This window comes from Stylophora pistillata, chromosome 4 (genome assembly GCF_964205215.1).
Source record: "Stylophora pistillata chromosome 4, jaStyPist1.2, whole genome shotgun sequence".
Taxonomy (NCBI): Eukaryota; Metazoa; Cnidaria; class Anthozoa; order Scleractinia; family Pocilloporidae; genus Stylophora; species Stylophora pistillata.
Genome location: NC_142522.1, coordinates 24,130,438 through 24,145,030, shown reverse-complemented (window position 1 = coordinate 24,145,030; position 14,593 = coordinate 24,130,438). Strand labels below are relative to the sequence as shown.

Here is a 14,593-nt window from a genome sequence, read left to right as displayed (position 1 = left end):
GTTTTCCATTACATTTTTTTCTTAACACGTTCTGTTTCATTTTGTTTCGTTTGTGTCTGTCCCGTTAAAGTGTTGGTTTTTTTTTGGTTCCAAGTCTCGGTGAACAAATATTTTGCCATTTTCCTTGACTGACATTACATCACCATCTTCATTCCGCTGTTCTAAGTTGCCTCTTACCCAGATCAGTACAAGTTTCTCCGGTCCAAGGGGGCTTGCACTCACATGAATAACATTGTTTTTTCTCGTCATACACACACACACCTCCATTATTACAACTGTTGGTTGTTGGACAGCCCTAAAAAGAAGTAATAACAGACAGTGTGTCGTGAAAACTTGATCAGAACACGAATATGAAAGTACCTTGAAATTATTCCAAAGTAAAGCTTCACCTGTCGCCGCAAATTATGATTCAGTTTTAAAAGCAGATTCCTTTGAAAAAATAAAAGGTCTTCGAGTCCTACATCATGTGTTGCCTTTCGTTCAAAGGATATCTTGTCATACGGAAAAGATGCTACTTTGATGACTGAATATCAGGCGATAAGATCATGGATTTTGTCATATTTGTCATATGGTAGCGTTAGAAGACTGCTTGAACAGAGTTAATAGAGTTAATTCCCCTCTATTAACTCTGGCCTGGAACATATTTTGGCAAGAATGACAAAGCAAGTCAATGTCTTCTTTCTTCGGCTATCGCTTAAAGTAAAAAGGCACAGCCAGCGTGTGGCGATAATCCAAAATCTCTCACTCAACTGGCAAAGAGTGAAGTTTACTCCAGCAGCATGATTTCCGCTCTCATGATAGTCCTTCACAATAAGTTTCGTCACCCATTGTCCACGAGACAGAATGACTGGAAATCTGGTATCATATGGAAGAAAACCTGCGAACTTTAATCGACCATCACTGCGGATAACTCCATCGTCGTCGATGCACGGGTTAAGCTTTATCAACTGACTTTTCTTTGGTATCGGCTTCCCTCAGCTAAAAGAGGGTTTAATCGTCACAAAAAGCCTTGCTTTGTGCCAAGCGCACTATTTCTCCTTCAACATCCTTTATTTCTTCCGGCAACAGTTCCATACTTTAATTCCTGTTGTCTCTGTTGCGCATGTTTTGCAGTACTCTTCTTACTCTCGCGTGTACTCGAACCAAACGTGTCCAACTGGTTATCGTTTCGGCTCTAGTCTCCACTCTTTTAGCGTGTTGCTCTGTTTCGGTGCGGTTCCTTTCTGAAGACTACACGTCATAAGGGTTGCATAGGCATTCATGTCTTCTTTCCTCTCCGAGTATCTCGTCTCTGGCATTTCACTAGGTATGTCCGGGACTTTCATCTTCTCTTCCACCAACGTTCTCCAGATTCATCCTCCATACATTCCTCCAACAAGTCGATTACTAGTAAGCAAGCTGCCGCCCTCTTTCGTCGTGATAAATTCATACTTCAACAAGTTTGTTTGTCTCACGCGAAGCCATGTTAGTGTTCACATTTTACGCGGAAAGGGCCTGGAACTAACTGCTCGCGCGACTTTGCTCGCGCGACTTTGCTCGCGCGACCGCCGGTGAACTATCATCAACTATCACGAACTTTTTTGGCCGTTTGACCACGCGAGGGATAGTTGGTGATAGTTGCTGACAGTTTGAAGAGAATCAGCTATCATCGACTATCATGCGCCGTTTGACCAAGGCCTAATTAAGATTTCTTTTGCCTCCTCGTATTCGGGGGCGGTGACTACAAGACCACGGATGGCTTCCAAAGCGCAATCTTGCTATTTTCAAATGTACTGGCTCCGTTGACTCGTCTACGAGACTTGTAAAAAGGGCCAAAAAATCTTCAAACTTTCTCTTGTCACCATTGAACGTCGGAACTGTTAACGGCTTCAAATATATCAGTCCCGGTCGTCGTGGCTGCCGTGACTTTCGTTGAGCTGATCTTCTCGAGCCGATTGCTCGTAGCGATCCACTGTGTTCTCGCTTAATGGCCAGTTCATATATTCGGTTTTGGACGCGCGGACTTTAATCGTATTTTGACCCGCTTCAATCGTTCTTTTTACGTCTCTTTCGATCGTTTCGGACTCTTCAAATGCTTCTTTTTTTGCAGCGTCTTCTTCGAATTCCACATAGAACGCAGTCAGTTCCTCTAAATCTCTTGTAAGTCCTCTAGAGCTGCCCACAGCTGTTCAATCACACTTTCTATGTCCGTTATTTCTGAAGCATAGTTTTCCAACTCATGTCTGAGTTTTGTCAATTTCGTCTTTGCGTTACGTTTTCTTTTCTATCAACAGAACGTCCTTTTGCCTCTGTTTGTCGACTCCACTCGGTCCAGTTTTGTCATTTTTCTCGGCAACTTCAACAAATTCGCAATTCTTGGACTCACCGGAAGTCATAGCACTCAACTCCAAAACTCAACTCGCAAACGAAACCTCAAACAAAATTACAGCTCATACCTTGCTCCTAACCGTGGTCGCCAAAAATGTTCCGAAGCGAAACGGAAAACTCAGACAGACACTTTAATTCCAACACGGTAAACTGTAAACTTACGGTATACAACAACGACCGCTAAACAAACCGCCAATCGATAAACTAAAAAACTTTCAAACTCTTCTCTATAAAAATTGAACACGTCAAAATAGCTGTTATTACAGTTGAGCCCACGGTACAGCGGTATTAGTTACAGAGTGCGCGAAAGCGAGGTTTTCGGGTCAAATGGAATCACCTCAACAAACACTCGTGTGACAATTTGACCTGTGGAGTGTTTTTTTCGTTTGTGATTGCAGAGCTGGTAGTTCATCCGGCCTAATGCTGTTGTGAAAATCATGGTGGGGCACTGCATCGCTTATGGATGTGTTAACAGAAGTAATAAGCCAGAATGTTCAAAATTGTAGTGGCATTCTTTACCTATAAACAATGCTAAGCTTCTTCGAACCTGGTTGCTTAGAATGAAGAGAAAAGACCCTCCTGTGTCGAAACATTCTTACCTCTACAGTCAGCACTTTTCTGAAGATTGTTTTAAGCATTGTGTGGGAGGAAAACGATATATGAAAAGTGGATCTGTTCCTACAAGATTCAGTTTTTCACCGGAGGAACATAAAGCGGGAAGGTGTTTACAAGAGGCGAAATTATGGACCTTTTCGTGCTGGGCATGGACTGCAGCAGGCACAGGTGATCTCACCAGCTTGCTCTCCTGAATTGATCATGGTAACATTGAGCTTATACTTCAAATTCTTTTTCATCTCTGGCAGACATTCACCTTCTACATGGATCACGTCTCCATTTTCACTCGTGCCAACTTAGATATTTTGTACCTGACCATGTCTGAATAGTCTAAAAGCCTTACTATTCAAATTTTTATAGTCTTTATTGCCTTCAATATCTCCCGATTTTCTCTCAATAAAGTAATTCATCGTGTTCTCAATTGTGAACGGTGGAAATTCAGCACTCTGGATGGGACACCAGTTTGCAGCTTGTGGAAACTCGAACGGAGTGTTCGGAGAACTCGTGCTGTACGAGGAAACATTTTGAGTCAGATGCTAAGTGTTTCCAACTTTCGGTGAAATTGTTTTCCCATCCATTTTTTATGTACCTTACAATTTTTATGTAACTTACAAAAAGGTTCGCGTGATTTGCTTACGGTATTATTAAACTACGTAATCCCAAAGCACGCGCACGTGAGTCGCGCGCGCAAATTAACACTTGGATCATACGTCAGCGTGCGTTCATCGAGATATGAAGCACGCGAGAAGTTTGGAGAGCACGAAAGATGCGTAAAGCCCTGGTCAAACGACGCATGATGGTCGATGATAGTTGATGATAGTCGATGATAGTTGAAGCGCGCGCTTTCGTTTGACCACCAACTATCATGCACTATCATCGACTATCACCAACTATCATTCATTTTGAGCTTGTTCAAATTCTTCATGATAGTCGATGATAGTTTTTCTCGTTTGACCACCCGTATGATAGTTCATGATAGTTTTTGGTCAGTTGTTTCCCCGAAAATCGGCGGACTCGTTTAAAATGGTCGCCAAAAGCTCCTTGCGAGGCTCAGCTTTAGCTTCACAAATTCGTTTTTATACCCAAGATAATAATAATGAGAAAGAAAATATTGAAAACCAAGAATCTGGAGAAAGTGTCAACTCGCAGGAATTCGAAGAGACACCGCCGAATAAACACCGTTTCACTAAACGTTCAACGGCGAGATGGAGTAATGACCTGATATTACGTCTAATAGACGTACATTCCTCCAACAAATCAATTACTATAAGCAAGCTGCCACCCTCTTTCGTCGTAAATTCATACTTCAACAAGTTTGTTTGTCTCACGCGAAGCCATGTTACTGGTTACATCCTACGCGGAAAGAGCCTGCAACTAGCTGCTCGCGTGACTTTGTTCGCGCGACTGCCGGTAAACTATCATCAACTATCACAAACTTTTTTGGCCGTTTGACAATGCGAATGATAGTTGGTGATAGTTGATTGAGGAGTAGCTTGAAGAGAATCAACTATCATCGACTATCGTGCGCCGTTTGACCAAGGCTTAAGAGTTGTTCAAGGCGTAGCCGAGAGCGACTCTAGCTTCTTTAGTTTATGTATAAAGGGCAGAAATTCCCTCTCCTTAGCTTCAATGCGTTGTTTATTTTGTTTCGGAAAAGTATTTCGCCATGCTTCAATGATCTGGAATAGCAGGGATAAATAAGATCTTGTCTCAGATTGGTCAAAAGCTGACAGGTGAATTCATGCGTGGAAATGAAGTTAGAGTTCCGAAACGAGATGAAACCGTTGATTATTTTGTTTTCCCTTTTTACGGGTTCTTTCTCGGGCAAAAAGAAAAAGTAGGCAGATCTTCATTGGCTTGTTCGCTTGTTGCCATGTCTAGTTTAACTTTTTTGCGGAATTTTTTCCCGTTTTTTTTAATGAAAAATGCTTCAGTCACTCGTGAGAAAAAAATTTTTTCGCGAGGCATTTCTTTGCTGACGTCGCCAGCGTGCACAATGGAAAATTGAAGCACGCTCGCGCTATTGAATTTGATTGCACGAATTTACAAGCTATGTTATAAAGTTCTTTAACGTCTTCTTAACAGGTATAAAAAGTTACTTCTCGATCAAGATTGCAATGATTTACTCAAATAATATTTCACTCACGGTAAGCCGTCATTTTCTGAAATACAGAAAGGACCGAAATGGGCCAATAATCCCGCAATGCATCCTGGTTAAGCGTCACCTGATGCCCCTGCTTGGTGTGTTGCAGAGCTCCCGCTTTTGTGTCTTTCACGCTGATATGGCGTTCGAAAACAATGATCATAAAACGGAGGGAAAATATTTTGAAGGCCTTAGCCTTTTTAGTGGCCGTTTATATATCTTTTCAGCTAAGACTTAAATGGAGTACTCGTTCCTCCTTTTCTGACATCGCTCACGAAGAAGTAGAAGTCGCAGAATATATGCAGTGGATACAACAGCAAGAACCGAAAATAAATCAACTAAACCCAACCACGGAATCTTCATCGGGCTTCACAACGACTTCTACCCCAAAAATTAAGCACAAAACATTTCTTATAACCAGGAGATCTTGTACGCAACATTACGATCTTCTGTTGATTATCTCATCCGCTCCAGGTAATTTCGAAAGAAGGAACAACATTCGTAAGACATGGGCATTCGAAAGATCCGCAAAACCAAGATGGACGTCAGTTTTTCTAGTCGCTGAAACACGGGATGAAGGAGTGTCGAACTTGCTGTTGGAGGAAGACGAAGCTCTTAAAGACCTTGTGCGAGCTAGCTATTATGACTACTATTACAATCAAACCCACAAGATCAAAATGGGCTTCGAATGGGCAGTAAGATATTGTAATTTCTCGTTTCTTTTGAAGTTGGATGACGATGTTTTCGTGCATATTCCAAGAGTTCTCTCCTTCTTAAGCGCACCCACCACGCCGAAAAAAAAGCTTTACGCTGGCAACCATTACAAGAACAATCACGTCGCTCGAGTAGGAAAATGGAAGGTGTCTTACGAAGAATATAATGAAACAACTTATCCGGATTTTTGTCCAGGGTTTGGATATATTTTATCTCACGACGTTGTAACTGCATTTGTTGACACGTTCTCTTCCTTTCCGTACTTTTGATTAGACGATGTTCACGTTGGCATGCTAGCGAGTAAGAACGGATTAAATATCACGCACAACAGAGGTTTTGAAGTATGGCATCCACCTCAATATGTTTGTATTCCAACAACTGATACTTTAGTCAGACATGATGTAGGAGAAGAGTGCCAAATGAAAATGTTTAATTTAGCCATTTTCCTTGAGTATTTAAATGGCTTAACTTTCACCGCTTAGCTTACAATGATCATGTTGCAAAACTACCTCTAATTGTCTATTTATATTACTACACATCAGAAGGATAAAACACCTTCCGGACAGAAAGTCTCATATATTGTTGATGAACGCTTTCGTTTTTAGCAAACTATTTTATTGCTCAACTGTATGGGCTAACACTTCTCAAGGCGACGAAAAGAAACTCCAACTCGTACAGAATTTTGCTGCGCGTATCGTGTAGGGTCTTAAGAAATATGACCACATCTTAAAAGGCAAAAGATCCCTTAACTGGCTTACTGTTAACTGCTAACTGCTAACTGTTACTGTTACTTCTTACCGATGCTATAATGTATTCACATGTCTTATTAAATGTGTACTTTCAGACGCCATAATTGTGTGTTAAAAACGTTTACAATACAGGCTTTACACACATAAATACTTTATTGAGTTATTTCCTAGCGATTTATGACCAATTTTGTAATACTTCGAGACCATAACGCGATGATGATTTCACCATAAACCTAACACAAGGAGAGAAGTTTATCGCCATGAGTCATAACATATTTCGTGGTTATTCAAACAAAACGTACACTTCATTCGTATCAACATTACCTTTATCCATTTCTGATACTAGAGCGGCTAAAAAGCGTTGATCTACCACAAAATTATGATTTTGGACGTCGAAACAACTTTTCGCCATATGCTTCAATGCTTGGTCTGTGGCGATCCTATAAGTCTTGGCGCAATTACTGACAACTCATTCATTTGGCCATCGTTCTCCAATACTTTGTCGTTGTGTGACTGTCAATGTTGTCTATTTTAACAACGCATTATGGCACATGGTTTAGTTTCGGTGTTAAGGCTGACGCTTTTAAAGTTGATAATCAACTGGCCATTTAAAAGTACGTTACGCAATATTATAAGGTGACGATAAAGGTTTAAAGTGAATACGTAAGATTTACCATGAGGTTGCTACAAGGAGCCTTTCATTCAGTCTAGAAGCAAGATCTAAAACTGAAATGATCAGAAACATTCGACCGAATTGTGGTTCATTAAAACCTGCACGATTTTTTACCATAGCACTTAGCTGACACACTGCTCGTGGCGCCGTGATTCGGGAATGTACGACAGACCAACGACTGCCGAGTTTTACAGGAGCATGAAGATTGTACGAGGTGACTGCGTCCCTTGGACAGCATCATTTCCACTCTATGCAGCGAAAAGTAAATCGGAACAAGCTCTTAGTCGTTCAAATGGCGGACTTTGTAATTTGTGAGGTTTCCTTTACTATAATGAAAGGAGATCGCCACGAGTATTAACTTTTTGTTTCTGTTTACACCCGATTAACACAACTTCTTTCTCTTTTAACCGTCAACCGGGCGTCGCAACTCAGACGTAAATTATGATCCAGCGTCTAAAAGTAACATCTTGCCCAGCTCGAACTGTCAATCGGAATACCCATCAAACAACAAACATATGAAGTACATATATATGAATTGCGGTTATGAAATGTATATGTGCACGATCCTTCGCAGTAAAGCACTATTTAAGCAATAGTGAAAATCAGACCTGAAAAAAATTCAGGCCTGTACGGGATTCGAACCACTGACCTCTGCGATACTAGTGCAGCGCTCTACCAATTGAGCTAACAAGCCAACTGGGAGCAGGCCATCAAATTAATTCGACATAAACCCGTAGATGATAAATCAAACAACAAACATATGAAATACATATATATGAACTGCGGTTATGAAACGTATATGTGCACGATCCTTCGCAGTAAAGTACTATTTAAGCAATAGTGAAAATCAGACCTGAAAAAAATTCAGGCCTGATAGTGCTTTACTGCGAAGGATCGTGCACATATACGTTTCATAACCACAGTTCATATATATGTATTTCATATGTTTGTTGTTTGATTTATCATCTACGGGTTTATGTCGAATTAATTTGATGGCCTGCTCCCAGTTGGCTTGTTAGCTCAATTGGTAGAGCACTGCACTAGTATCGCAGAGGTCAGTGGTTCGAATCCCGTACAGGCCTGAATTTTTTTCAGAGCTGATTTTCACTATTGCTTAAATAGTGCTTTACTGCGAAGGATCGTGCACATATACGGAATACCCATGTTGGGCGAAAGGTTGTAAAATCGGAATCAAAGGAAGTTTCGGTTTGCTTAAACGCGTTGAACGATGGCACAAGCTAATCGCACTATTTCGAGGGCAATTTGGGATAAATCGGCACGAGAAAATTTTCCGGAGACTAACCAAATTGCACGAGCCCGTAGCCCAAATTGCACGAGAAAATTCATGTCATTACTAGTTGATAATAGGAAACCAAAAGTATGACAGTATTTCTCTTTAGTTGTTTTTAAAAACTTTTTATATTCGTCACATGGCTCACTCAGGTTCTGCCACTTTACTTGCTTCGATTCCGGAGCAGTCGGGCTTTTCCTTCAAGAACTTGCTTCAAGCTTTTTAGCTCTCTATCACGAATATTTTAGTGTCTGTACTCATTCTCTATTCGGTATAGGTAAACAATAGTAACCATTACAGGAAAGCTACCGCTCTCGTAACTTCCCCCGTCTTTTATCATGAATTGATGCTTAAAGGGGACGCCTACTACTTAGACTAAACTTATTATTATAATTATTAGTTTAGTCTAAGTAGTAGGTGTCCCCAATTACTTTTTACTTGTAAAAACTAGAACGATTGACACGTTAATAAAGTTATTCATTAATTCAATCATTCATTCAAAACTCCTCGACAATTCTATTCAGGTTCATATTGTCAGTTGCTTTAATTTTGGAAGCCGAAGACCTCTAGACTTTTCGCCAGTTCCTTTTTCTTTGTTAGGTGTCTTGGTTTGAAGAATTTATCCTCAAATTCTGAATTAAAACGTTGTAACTTTCTCCTCACCTTTCCGCCATTTTGTTTGCATGTGCTCTTCCGACTTACCTGTCAAGAAATTTAATTTCGACTTTCTTTACTGTTTGTGATTCATTGACGTATTGACGTGCTCTCAACCAATGAGCATGCTCAATTGTTTACATGTACAGCTATATTATTAATATAGGTGTTGTTTTTAGGGTTCGGTATGCAAAAGAAATGGCAGATTATGTCACTTCCACCAATTATTAACCCTCAAACTGAGGGACCTTTAGGCCTCAAGTGAAATGATTGACGGTTTAATCCTTTGATTCCTAAATTTTCCTTGTCGGCGCCCTAGGATATATACAGAGAACCGTATAGACAATACACATGCTAATGTGAGGGTGTAACGTGCGGAAAGATCTGTCAGTTGTTACGTGACGCTAGCAAAAGATGTCGACTTGATTTGCATACGCCTGGTGTGCTGTATAGCTCTCGCTCTCGTGACATTGGGTCTAACAAAACAATGATCAGAAAACAGGGAAATGGCGCTTGTGGAGGTAGTTTATGTATCTTTTCGGCTAGGACTTATATGGGGTACTCATTCCTTCTTTTCTGACATCGCTCACGAAGAACTAGAGGTCGAAAACATATATGCAGCCATGCAATTTGGAATCCGTTAAACTCAACCTCGGAACCTTCATCGAGTATCGCAACGGCTTCCACTTTGTGGAATGAGCACAAAACAATTCTTATAACCAGGACACCTTGTACGTAACATTACGATCTTCTGTTGATTATGTTATCTGCCCCAAGTAATTTCGAAAGAAGGAATAATATTCGTAAGACATGGGCAATCTAAAGATCCGCGAAACCAAGATAGACGTCAGTTTTTCTAGTTGCTCAACTACAGGATGAAGGGGTGTCAAACTTCTTGTAACATGCAGATCAAAGCTAATACAGACCTTATGCGAGCGGGCTATTATGAGCACTACTGTAATCAAGCCTCAAAGATAACATGGAGTTTGAATAGGCTTTAATTAAGGTATTGCGCTATTTCGTTTCTTTTGAAGTTGGATGACGACGTTGTTGTAAGTTGAAAGAGTTCTCTCCTTTTTGAGCACACCCACCGCCAGTTCAATAGTGGGGTTAGTGTATTCTTATATTTAGATAACTATTTCTTTGATGTTTCCTTGCTAAATATCCGTTATTTATGTGAGGGCAGCTACAAAGGAACTTCCGATCTTGGCTTAATTTTGACCCCATGTTTACCGGCGTTACTTATTGTTCGTTTTGGAGTATCTTAGGAGTTCGACGTTCGCACTCGATAAACATTTGAGTTTTCTTCTTATGTGATTTCTGGCTTATAGCAACAAGCTCATTGCGTTTTCAGTTCTTACCGTGACACTACGGAATACAGGAGAAGACGATAAACATCCCACGGTCATTTTAGGATTGCGCGCTATTAAGAACATAAGTCTTCCCTGCAGGAATTTCTTAATTAATTGATGTTATCGGCGCATCATGCAACATAGAGGAAATTTTTTGCTATCAAGAGAGAGAGTTTCACCGTTTAAATCAGCAAATTATGCAGATCCGAAGATGTAATATTTTCTCGCCATGTTCTTCCCAATTTTTGCTATAACATTACAAAAGACCATAAACATCTCAAAATGATTCCACAGTGGCATCCTCTGACGCATAACTTAAATCAACGGCAGTGGCTTTAGCCAAAATTATTATGGCAGAAATATAAAAAGAAAATATCACCCAGAACACAACTAAATCGATACTTTGGGAGAGGTATATCGACGACGTTTTCAGTCTGTGAGAACAGAACGAACAATTTAATCGAAGAATTTGTAAGACAAGCAACAAGTACATTCTGTCAAGAAATTATTTTCTCTTGAAACTGTACATTGTGCCACATTACAATCACTATTCACGAGTGAAATATCAGACTCAGAAATTGTATTCCTGAACACAAAAGTAAACGAAAAGCGACAGGTTTAACAGGAAATCGATCCTTCACGTCAAAACGCATTACAAAGAGACGAAGAACTTCGAATACTTGAATTTTTATTCGCGTAATCATGATTAGGCGCTAAGCAAGGCTTCGTAAGAGGAGAAGCGCAACACCTTCTATTGACGAATTCTTCATGCCCCAGATAATAATAATAATAATAATAATAATGATAATAATTAGTATAATTTCAGAACTGAGCAAAGGGTGTCCAGGAATCTGATTGGTGTTTGATTAAAATTTTGTCAATTCAATGCTGTTAATTCGGTAAAATTGAAGAACAGCTCCCCAAAATATCTGTCGGCCGACTATTGTGCAAATTTGTGAATCTTTGAAACAATTTACTCGGGCTTATTTATTCCAAATTTAGAAACGAGTAAATAGACTATCATCTTGGTAAGTTTGAACTATCACAATGACATACTTTTTAATTCTTAATATGTATGTATTTCTATTGTAATATTCTATTGTAATATTCCCATTTGCTTCGACGAAGGGCTAACGCTCGAAACGTCAGCTTTTGTAATCGTTACGGTGGCCCATTTACCATTTCAATTTTGTTGATATATCCAAATCATTCAAAATACAGTCTAGTAATATAACTAGCTTTGAAACGTTCTGTTTTGACACAAGGTAGTAGGCTTATTTGAGTTCTCAAGCGTTTGGAAGATTCTTTAACTTAGGGCAACAAATTGTACAGCGGATGAGTAGGCAGGCATCTAATCCTCTTTGAAATTGACCCATCTGTTTTCTCAAGCAAATCATATATAACTATAGCATAGGATATAAAACTGCGTTTATGACATCTACGAAGGAACCGCTGCTCGGTATTAAGTTCAGGCACAGAGGCTGCATACACCGGTGAACCATACGAAATTTTAGGTAAAACTAAAGACTGAAACAGATGATCAATTTCCGCTTGGTTATATGCTTCCTACCTTAAGCTCCTTAACACATAGAGGCACTTATTCGCTTAAAAGAGTTTTCGTTTAATGTGCTCTGTAAATCTTCCATTGTTTTGGAAAGTCACTCTGAGTAGCACTAGAAATTCGACCTGCTCTATATTACCAATAGGACTAGGATTTACTTGTCCCTTCTTCTTCAAAACTAATTCTTTACACTTGGAAATATTGCAAGGCATATAGTTTGTACTGGATCAGCTAAGGTTTTGCGAAATTACATCACTAGCACAATCAGTTCCGGCCTTATTTACAAAAACTTGCATCGTAGTATCAATCAGCATATTTACTAAGAGAAGCATCAGGACAGTTAACAAGATCGAAATCATTAACAAAAAGATTAAACAAATAAGGGCCACTGACGTTGCCCTGTGTTGTGCCTTTGTTTACATTATACCAGCAATAGCTGCTACCCCCAAACACTAACCGTTGTCTGTGATTTCGTAAAAAACTAAGATACCAGTTGATAATATACGGATTTAAGCTAAGGGCCTTTAATTCATCACTAAGTATACCATGACTTACGTTGTCGAATGCCTTAGCAAAATCCATAGCTAACAGTCCAACATATCTACAAACCCTTTCATCCAACGCTTTCAAACAGTTATACTGCATATTGATCAAAGCACCGAGGAACAGCAGCTGACATACACCAGAAGGCACGAGATCTCTAAACTGCCATTTCTACTCCTGCTGTGGTATCAGAATAGGCAGTTCATTCCATATTCACCTTACTGGCCGCCATATTTGTGTTTTACTTTCGTCTAGATTCCAGTGTTGCTCGTTTGTGACGCAAATTGCGTCATGCTACACGCGCAAAGGCACGTACACACGCGTGTAGACTTGTCCACATGTTGAAAGCCTTCGGTAATACCGAGTTAATATTAACACATTAATATTATGACATAGCGCGCGCGCTAGTCCTATCTAATTCCTATTGCGTCAACATGAACAAAATCTTTATGTACCCACGGCCGTGCTCAATAAAATGACGTGTGCAGTTTCAAAATAGCTGCAAAATTTCCGTCGTGTGAGTTCCTTAACTTAAAGTTTCGGTAAGCGATATCAGTAGATGGAAGACCAACCAAACTTTTCTTCGGCTTTCGACCTTCCCGCAAGTAGTCAAGCCAATAAGCACAACGAAAATTAAACGAAACACAACAGGCCCGTTTCCCGATTTATTGGAACAGGAATTGGAGAAAATTTTAGCTGAAAGGCATTCAACTAAGAAGACTACAAATGGGTCTGTGGCGACTTTTAAAGGTAAACGTCTCTGTTGATGACGTTTTTTTGGTGACATTTGTTAACTCTACCGAAAACCATTTAGTTACAAAATCAACAAAACAATCGGAGACGCCAACATTTTCGGGCAACTTTCATTTCAAAAAAAACATTACAAAAACGTCATTCAGCGCCCAAATTGTTTTCGTATGTTATAAAAGATTTGTTTCATGCTTTTAGCTGTGCGTATATCGAGTTATGGATGCACTTGGGAAGTTTGGAGAGCACTCAAGAAGCTAGAGTTGCTCTCGGCTGCACCTCGAGCAACTCTTACACTTCTCTCGTGCTTTCCAAACTCCTCGTGTGCATCCATAACTCGATATACGCACGCTAAGCATGAAACAATTCTTAATTAACTCTGGGTAATAAGAGGCAGCCTGTGACTGCATGCCCCAACTGTTCTACAGTTGAGTATTCCGCTAAAAAAGCAATGGGTTCATGAACAGCTTCTGTCGATACCAAAATTGCGACACAAGGACTTGGTTAGGACATAATTTGTACACTGGTCAATTGACAGGCCGGTGACAGGGCAGGTAATCAGTAGAATAGGTACGTGATTTCAGTAGGCATAAAAAATATTTTAAACCAATTTTGCTGGTTCGTACGCTCTGCGTACCTGCTGCAAAGGATAAGGTCTATAAGGTTCGATTCCTGGCCACGCCAAACTTTTCTTGTCTCTCTTCTTCTTTCAATTTCTGTTCCTTTCTTTTTTCCTTTCTTTTTCCCTTTGAATTTACATTCTTCTTCAAAAGATATGTTAGATATGTTCAGGGTAAAACGCACATGTAAGAAAGTTTGACGACGTAGCTTTTACGTTCAAATAAAACAACAAGACGAAATGCAGAAGCGAGATCCTGAACAAACATCGAATTAAACCCGACATTAAACATTCTTCTTCAAAAGATATGTTAGATATCTTCAGGGTAAAACGCACATGTGAGAAAGTTTTACGACGTAGCTTTTACGTTCAAATCGAACAACAAGACGAAATGTAGAAGTGAGATCTTGAACAAACATCGAATTAAACCCGACATTAAACATTCTTCTTCAAAAGATATGTTAGATATGTTCAGGGCAAAACGCGCATGTGAGAAAGTTTTACGACGTAGCTTTTACGTTCAAATCGAACAACAAGACAAAATGTAGAAGCGAGATCCTGAACA

The 14,593-nt window shown here is 39.8% G+C and overlaps 1 pseudogene; it reads left to right on the top strand.

The window, feature by feature from the left end:
* The first annotated feature begins 4,968 nt into the window (after nucleotides 1-4,968).
* LOC111327675 (beta-1,3-galactosyltransferase 5-like) lies at nucleotides 4,969-6,603 on the top strand (annotated as a pseudogene).
* The last annotated feature ends 7,990 nt before the right edge of the window (nucleotides 6,604-14,593 follow it).